Genomic DNA, 9,854 nt, shown 5'->3' with positions numbered 1-9,854 from the left:
GGCATAGTGCTGTTTGGAAATGCAGTGTATTTTACTCAGCCCCCAATAATCTATTCTGTTCAGCCAGGCGCATACATTGACAAATGTTTCCAGCATTAGGTATTTACCTAGTGGAATGTAATGGATGTAAAGAGTTTGAAAATGCCTGGCGCACTAACAGCATGGGCAGTAGCAAGACTATCTAGACTGAAGGAAAAAAATATACTATTCAAAACGGGATCAATGGTTCTGAAGGATGGTGTATTTGTGTGTGTGTGTGTGTGTGTGTGTGTGTGTGTGTGTGTGTGTGTGTGTGTGTGTGTGTGTGTGTGTGTGTGTGTGTGTGTGTCCATGGTCATTTTGTGCGCATGCACGTGTTTTTGTTTAGCTCTGTCTAAATATATGTGTGTATATCTGTTTGTGCTCTGAACCGCTGACTGTAAACTTACCATAAGTCACCCTAGACACAGTAATAGTTTCAGCACAATCCATGCAGTGGAAATGTAAATATGTTTCCTTATGCAAAGACGGTGTAGAGGCATTAATTGTCACAAAGTGTTCCTGTCTGAAAGAATAAATGTGCATCACCCAAAGAGTTGAGCGAGGAGAACTTACGGAAGGACTAGCAAACTGCAGGGTTTCTAGAAAACGATGGCTTGGCCAGGCATCTCACAAAGACCCTCAAGGAAAGTAGATTTTTTTAAACACACCAAAAGCTGCCTACTTACGTTACTTACATCATTTATTTATTTTCCCACAAGAAAGTAATTAATCTTCAGTTGTGTATTCTAAAGTTTGAATCCAATAATTTTTTACATGCTAGACTTACTGATTGAGATGTTGTAAAATCTGTTTCCAGCACCAAAAACTTTTTTGTTTTCTTTCTTTTCAATATGATATAAATAATATATAGTATAGTGTAGTTAGTTAATATACAGCAACTGCATAACTTCCACTTGTAAAATGTAAATCACCTCAAATCACCAAAGCTCGCACATACCAAGGAAGAAAATCCAGGGACAAAAACAAAAGTGTTCAGTATGTCATGAATTTCTAACATAATTACCATGCAATAATGCAATAAGAACATTTTAGCAGCTGTATAAAAAAGAATTTAAGAATCTAACTCTCTATCTCTTTTTCTTTTTAGTTTAATTTAGTTTTCACGTTTAGTTTTGATGCCATGTGCTGCAAAAGTATTGAGGTTTCATATTATCTCTGCAGCCCTGGCAGGCTGAGAAATCTAAGTTTCTGGTGGGACAGAGATCTTTTTGGGACAGTTTGAAGGGGTTGATCCCCGGTTCAGCTTGAATTCTCTTCTCTTCATCTGTTAACTGATCCCTTTCTCTCTCCCTCTCTCTCTTTCTTTTACTCTCCCTGAAACTTCTTTTTCAGTCCTATAGAAGCTTACATCAACCGACTGATTCATTACATGTAACATGCATTTTGTCAGATTTACAGTGCAGGCGGCAGGACACTTTCAGGCAAAAAAAAGGGGTAAGCTCATTTTGATTTTATACGTTTTTATACTTTTCTAAATTATTGCTGTACAAGTGATTAGATTACTTAAAGGTCTGTTAACCTTTAAATAGATTTAGGAATACTTGGGTTCTAAATAGGAAGAAGAAAATCCAAGTATGGTACAGCTAAAAAAGAGGCAGGTCTTTCCCATCAAAAGTCTCATATATCTTTTAGAAATGTGATTTAAAATCCAGCCTACAACATGAGGGCTGCTATGATGTGCAGTCAATATATGGGTGGCACTCCCCATAAAGGCCTTGGCCTTCTTTCTGTGTTTTGATTTATTGTCACTGTAACTCAGCTCAGACGGACTCGTGAAACAGTCAGTCAGTCCACTGTTGACACTGTTTTTCTTATTTGTAGCACAAATTTTTTAGTCTTTTTGTTTCTTTTGTCTATTTATCATCCATTGTTTTCTGTACAACCCTGCCGCCTCTACTGCTAAATATTACAGTCCAATATCTTGAAACATAAGCCAGTAGAGAAGAGTCATAAAAGCTGTATTAATACCTTTGTTATGGATCTATTAGTTTATTATAATTCATATTACTAATGCAGTAATTCTTGGTTCTATGATTGAAAAGGAATTACCAAATAATTACTTACTAGTTTTTTATGATAGTGAACATTATAAAGATCAGTTTTAGTTGTAGTCGGGCTTTGATATATACTACTAGAAATAATTTAGTACTTAATAATAGAGAGGTGGACATGAAGTTCTTTTTATTTTAGATGTTTAATATCCTTATTTACAGTCTTTTTATAAACACTTATAGCAGATTTGTGTTCCACTTGTCAAATTTTTTAAGATTTAAGCATAGCACAGGTAACAATTGAAATTACATTTTGTTGGGAATTACCTCTGTTCAGTGTTTAGTTAACCTTGTGTTTTTTAAATTATTAGCATTTTTAATGACGGAGAAGACTGACCTTTACCAAAATCCCCCTTGTAATTTGAGCTCAGTGTTGCTCAGGATGAATTAAGTGCAAGTTAATGATTAAGCTATGAATCTATCAGATATTCAGCATGGGAAAGTTTTAGGGAGGAATGGCTTGGCTTGGCTCAACAATCATTAAAACGTGCTGACAGCGATGAGAGAACAAGTTCCCACTTTGATCCGATGACAGACCCGAGCTTAGCCTAACGTCATCCTTCTACTCTGGCTCTGCTCTCTCACTCTGAGTTTCACCTAGAAAAGCAGTCCACTTGAAAAGTGAAAACACTTCAAATATTCATGTGAAAAGAAATATGAGAAATAAGGACCGTAATCCACAAAGAGTGAAGTATCTGCATGGAAGGTGGTGTCATTTGAGTTTTCTTCTGCAAACTAGCAAAACAGAAATTACAGACAAAGAGACAGGTTTTGGTTGTATCATCAAAAAATATTCGTTTTTACATCTTATTAGGATGTTTATTGATTTTTTATTCAACTGAGACAAGCTAATTTTAACTTTTACATTTATTGAATGCATGAGGTTTGATTGATTAATTGATTTTTTTGTATAAACGCATAATACTAAATATATTGCCAGTAAATAATCCATTACTGATAATTATGACAAAGTAATATTCAAAGCTAGCTTAGCTATATGTGAACTCAAAGACAAACACCATTGATCTAAATTTGCGGCTTTTGTGTTTGCGAGAGTAAACTTTTTTTCGTTTCTTTTGAGAAGATTTATCAGCAGCCTGAATCATGTCCTTACTTGAGCCTCAGCAGTAGGTGACAGCAGTGTAAGTCAGTGCTAAGCAGCTGAACTGCTGTGGAAACCAAGGTCTTCTGCTGCCCCCCAGGGGCTTGTACAAGAGATCACAGACAGCTCTATGTTTCATAAAACACTCATTTGATGTGGTACAGCTTTAACATATGTGTCCAATCATGCCGATAGCACAGCTCTCATAAAGTGTTGTGGATATTGTGTGCTTGTAGAAATTTTGCTCAAAACGATGTAAAATGTTAATACATAAAATATAAATAAGGCATTAATTAATGCTTTCTGTTTCTATAATTTACTTTTTATTTTTTAGTTAAATAGCAGATATTTTGTTACTGGGTAATCTTATCTTCTTGAATCTTGAAAAACATTCGTAAAAGCAACCTACTGGATTGCTATATGGAACGTGCCTGAAAAAAAAATGAAATAGTGAAATGCATTAAGACACAGAAATGCTCATAACATCTGTTTCCTCTGTGTTACAAAGGATATTGCTTTGTAGCAAGCAATATGTGCCATCAGTGACTGGTGGAATAATATTTGTGTTCCACCCTCAAACAGACACACTGTCAGAGAAGCACTTGTCTACATTTTGTAGTTTCTTGAGGAAAATAATTGCCTTATCTGCAACTGTCAAAATGATGAATGCCCTGGAGAGCACAGAGAATTGACTGATGGAATTGGGGGAAAATCTAATCCCTGATCTGAACACTTTGTATAATACATTAACCCCTCTGGTACAATAGGCTGCACAAAAACAGATTTGTATAGACTTGTAGAAATAAATTCAACAGAGGCTGAAGGATCGATAAACATCAGGAGTTATGGCATTGTCGGTACTGAGTCAAAGGGAGCGTTGCGAAAACATGAAGTGAGATGTATGCAGGAGTTGCAAAAAATATAAAACCATGCCAAACATATTGGCATTATCTAAATCATATAACATTTCAAATGATATAAAGCATAGCTGTGGTGTTACAGCATCCATGTAGCATACTAGTAATACATTAGAAAGATAATATATGATACCCAAAATTAAATTAATTAAACATAGCAGGTAATATGTAGGTAAAATAAAAAGTAAGTTAATGATTAAAAATTGGGCTCTTCCCCAATATATATTAAATATACAAACAATGTATTCTAATCATTGTTACTAAATTTTAACATTTAGTTTTACACATTTTTAACTGCATTAATCTGCAATCAATATATTTTGCAGTTCTGTGCTTGCAGCATGCAGAGCACATGTGCACAATTTTATTATTTTATTGAGAACAAGACATAAAACGAAAAGCCCAATAAGATGCAATGAATGTAAGCATCACGTAAACATAGTTTAATGTTCAGTGCAATGAGTTGCGGTCCGACATAATGTATAGCAGCTGACAAATCTCCTTTTAGTTGTTTATGTTTTAATTACCATATGGTTGGAGTCAATGCAGTTTGGTAAAACAATATGTTCAAATTATTGTGATACAGTTATCACTTAGCCATTGTGTCCTGCACAATAAATACCATTTTCATTAATAAGCAATAAAAAAGCAAAATGTTCTGCTCCAAAGCAAAGAAGAGCAGATGGATTGTCATTCTATTATCGTATATTTTTATCATATATTTATTTATTTTTTAACCAAGTTGTTTGAATGCAATCTTATCAAAGTTGAATATTTAGGCTCGGCTGCAAAGAACATATTAAGTATAAGAATTCAGTGTTATAAATGAGCACACGTTGATATGCACAGGAGGATAATGAAATTATCCTGTGCTCTTCCTCTATCGGTCCACAAGCAGCAGAGTGTAAAATCTCACCCAGATATGAAGGGATTTGTCTCCTAATTAAAAACGATATTAACTTTTCATAACCTAATGTTCTGAAATGAAGTTTTCTAAAAAAACGAATGCTCAGAACCTACCTGTGAACGAGCTTTCCCTCTTTTTTGTCACACTTGGGTGGAATACATTATCCCCAATATTAGGAGAGAACATACCTGTAACAGGTTAATGACCTCACACTTTCCACACCATTTCACTTAGCGGGCCATAGCCAGGAAAAGCTAAATGCTTCACTCCCAGTTCACTGAATTATGAATCACCTAAAAGGTGAAGTGATTAAAGATTCAGCATTTTGTGGATTGGCCAATAGATGGTCTCTTTGCTGAGCTCTGGTGGGTTCCCTTCTAACATTAGCTGAAAAGTGTCTTGATATCCATTAGGGAGGACATAAATATTGGAAGAGGAGTACAAATAATCCAGAAATAACCAATCAAACTGTCAGAGAGAAATTACGATGTGAGTAATACTTAAAATCAACATCACAATCTCATCTGTAGCCATTAATAAATAAATAACACATTGGAAAACATTGAATCATGGGGATATTAGATTACCTTTTAATGAAATTATTTCCTTTTCACATTATTCAATCTGATCTTATTATTATTATAATACATTTAAAGATTATTTTCACAGAAAGAATCCTGAATTTATCAAACGTAGTCTAAAACATAGGCATTTTCAAACCAGCCGGTGCATACAGTGGCCTAGACGTGTCAGATTTCTTCAGCCTTATCCGTCCTGTAACGAGCACTGACAGGTCACATGGCACAAACTGAGATGTCTGAATAATTTGAACAAATGCTAAATCATTGCAAAGCAGCCAGAGAGATCAGCGATGTGAGAGTGAAGTGTTTGCACTTCCCCAAGGCTCAGTGGCATCTGTTCTACATGTGTGCAGTAAAAACATCCATGTTTCACTATATTAATCCCAATTAACTGCGCTAGTATTAGAGTAAATATTCAAATTTGAAGTGCTAAACTATTAATTGGCGTTGTTCTTTGCAAGAAATTAGCATTGCAGTGTAATGGGGGGATATTTAATGAGAATTCCTTTTGTTGGTGTCATCAAAACTTTCTAACATTTCAAAAACTCAGTCATTGTGTTTTGGAAAGCTCAGATTCAGTGTCTATATTGCTCAACGTGTTTGCCATGAGCAAACAAAATGAGCAAACAAATGAGCAAAATAAAGACTGGCTGAAGTCCGTTCTTAGTTGTGTAAACCGGAGAGGTTTGAGTCTAATTACTGTCCTTTGGTTCAGCTTGAGGCCACCAGGGAGAGCTGTGCCTCAGCGTCACTGGAACAAGCCACTCCAGCAGCCTCAGCCTTACTGTAACAGTAATGATCACCCACTCCTTCAGATTTTTCTTTGCACTATCCCTCCACATGTGACCCTGAACTTTAGCACTTTAGCAGGAGAGGATAGAGATTTTGGCATTGAAATTGTCCCCTAAAACAATTTTGCATGACCCTAATGTGCTTTCATAAGGTGGGACTCAGGTTGGTTTTTTTTAAACCTGGCAGGGGAATTAAGTGCAAAAAACCTCTGCAGGCTGTGAGGTTGTCGGGGTCTGTTGCCTCTACTGGCCATTAACTGGGGATTAGTGCTGGTGGGTCACACATCTCTTTGAAGAGGTAATTCCTCACACTTCCTTGCTATAGAAAATCAGGAAGCAATCATAGAAAAAAAAACATGCAGATGGTCCAGACAGGGAAGCCCGGGACCATTTTTATTCAATCACAATTAAGACTTGGAGTAGCTGCTGCCTTTGTGCAAACTTAGCACATCAGAAAATTACAGCGGACATCAGGATAAGCAGGAAATCCTCAGAGTCCAGTTAAAAACTGAAGGGGGGGAAAGGGTAGCAGTAAGATCAAATGTTTCTCTTTTTTCTTTGTTTATGGGCTTGTGGAGTCAACCTAACTCAGCATAGTTGCTTCACAGTTTCTCATATATCTGTCAACACAATATATTTGAGGGCATATAAGGCTGTAAATTGAACTATAAAAGTAGTCAGAGAGGGGATCATCATGATGTCACATTGAGAGGCTTAGAGAACTGAAAAATATGTTAGTGGGCATGAATTGGTCTTCTGCTGCCGGAAAACAGTTTTAGTTATTGTGGAATATATTTGAACATGCTGACCTCTGCAGGGACAGAAGGTTAATTTTCTCACAGGAAATAAAGGCTTTCTTTTATTATGTTTAATCCTTGTAAATTTAAAATACTTAACATGTTTTGTCTGTGGCGACCACATAAAAAAAGCAGATTTCTCTCTCTGGTTTGCTCTGGTGGTCTCTCTGGTAAACTGTTAGCATGTCGTCCAAGCCAACCTTACGGTGTTGTATATAGCACTGAGGCTTTGTTCACCTTCTCTGAGCTGTTTTCAGTATTTTTGTTTTTAAATCACTGACTTTGTAAAAACCAGGGGCAGCCTAAATTGAAGGTTGAAGATTTCACTTGTATTTAAAGTTTGCACATAAACTGAGAGTCTTGAGGCATTTTTAAGGGCTGCAGTTGTGCTGTGGTGCTTGCAACGGGTGTTTACTCATTTTAGGTTTACGTGCAGCCGAAACACAAACATATGAATTATCTCTTTTATGAGGTGCAGCCATGCCCTTGCAGCCCAGTAAGGAGTCTGTAAAGAGATTCAGTTGGGCTGTGTTATGTTTTATCTTTGTTTTGATTACTCACTTTTAAAAATTCTGCTTTATATCACATCATGTGTAAAACAGTATCATCAATACTTCAGCAGTATATCCAGCTTCTGGTGCTTTTGCAGCTGCGGGCTGGGAAAAGAAAAACTAGGAGCCAATAAACTAACTTTAAAAGAGATGTTGCTAAGGAAACGGCTGCAAAGCAAACAATAAAATAAATGTTTAAATGCTAAAGCAAAAAAGCAGATTCACACTTTTAGTGTCTATTTATTTTTATTGATGTTAGCCCATGGACCATATATTATATTATATTATATTATATTATATTATATTATATTATATTATATTATATTATATTATATTATATTATATTATATTATATTATATTATATTATATTATATTATATTATATTATATATGAACTATATTTGTAGCGTGAAGACATGTAAATTGTTATTTATAATATTTAGAAGTTTATTTTTTTATGTACATATTTATTTTATTTTTTATGTCTATTGTCTACCTTTAATGGTTTCATGAGTTAGTTCAACTTCACTGATATTGTGAGTTGTTGTATATTTGTACAACTGTATTTGTAACATCAGTGAATATAATTTAGTGTATACACTTAAATATCCTGTTAGTTTGAGTACATAAACTATGAGGTATGTTAAACTGCAAACTGACAAAACAGATTTGTTTCCTTTAGCCAGACACTAACTATGTGACTCCACTGGAGAGACCTCGTTGCCACAGTTACAGCTTCTACTGTTTAAACCTATTTCTGTCGGATTATCAGCCGTAGGGTAACATGTCAGTCTGCCAGAGATTAGCAGCATCTGTGAAAGACGAAAGTCAGGGGTGAGCATGGGTGCTGACTTATCTGCCTGTGAGAAACTGGTCATTTTCAAGCCATCTGGGAGGTCAGTGTGTCCAGAGTTAGAGCTTTGTTTAGTTTTCTTATGATGTAATTTAACCACACATCTCCTAAATTACTGTATGAGATATATTCATTATTGCCACTGCAAAAACCCAAAAAACCCCAAAACAAAAACACATTAAAATACAGTTTGTTTATAATTTATTATCGATCAGAGTCTCCTTTGTACATTTAGAAAGATTTTGTAAACCTTGGATCTAAACTAAATTGGTGTTTTACTATCAAGATCAACTGTGACAAATTACTTAGAAAGAGGAACAAGGGGTTCCATCATCTTAAGCTCAGCTTCTGCCATTGGAAAAGTAAAGAGAGATGTGTGTTTTCCCTCAGAGAGGCCTCTTTCCTGCACAAACGTACCAAGTAAATAGGGAAAAGCAACTCTTGAACTTTCTGTGGCCAAAGGACCACAGATATGAAGGTAGGAATGGCTGTTGGTCAGGTAGAAAAGAGAGTGAATTAGTGACTTGATTCCTAATCTCTAATTTAGGAACCGAGAATCAGGTTCCTAAATTGTTAAAGTGTACACAATAAATCACTTCCGAAGAGTGCTTGTTTAAAATTCCCATTTATCAATGCTCTGGTAGCTCATGAATTTAGAACCTTTAAAGTGAGCATTTTTTTTAATGGTTTACATAATGTAACAAAAAACCCTGCACTGTCTGTCATCTCAAGAGGCTAATCACACTGGTGCTTATCTGTCATCAGGCATTAATGAAGGGTCCTAGCCTTACCACCTGTTCTGCTTATTCTATTGCTGCGCAGATGTTTTTGTATTTCAAGGGGCATTGCTTTGCCCAGTATGTGTAGCACTTGTCCAGTTTGCTAATAATCAATGTAACTATAAGAGACTTATGTGTTTAAAAGTGTGCACACCTGAATCTGTCCTCGCAGGGACATTTATGTGCACCACAGCAAACACCTGCCTTTTATACTTCTCTACAACAGAGGTAGAGAGGTGCTTCCAAGTGGACTGGCAAACTGCATGTCATATAGTTTATGATGTTCAGTGCTTTTATTTTCATGACTTTGTGGGTTTATTATTTTATCCCCAAGAGAATTAACAGCATAGGACCCACGTACATATTGCATATAAAATTCTGATAATTCAGACAATGACAAATGCACTTTCTAAATTTTCTTTCAGCTCTCTATTTTACATATTATAATATAGTGTTAAACATACAGTAGTATAATCCATTACA

Source organism: Astatotilapia calliptera, chromosome 8 (assembly GCF_964374335.1).
Source record: "Astatotilapia calliptera chromosome 8, fAstCal68.1, whole genome shotgun sequence".
Lineage (NCBI taxonomy): Eukaryota > Metazoa > Chordata > Actinopteri > Cichliformes > Cichlidae > Astatotilapia > Astatotilapia calliptera.
The sequence above is the reverse complement of the archived record's forward strand: the minus strand, read 5'-3'. Positions refer to the sequence as shown.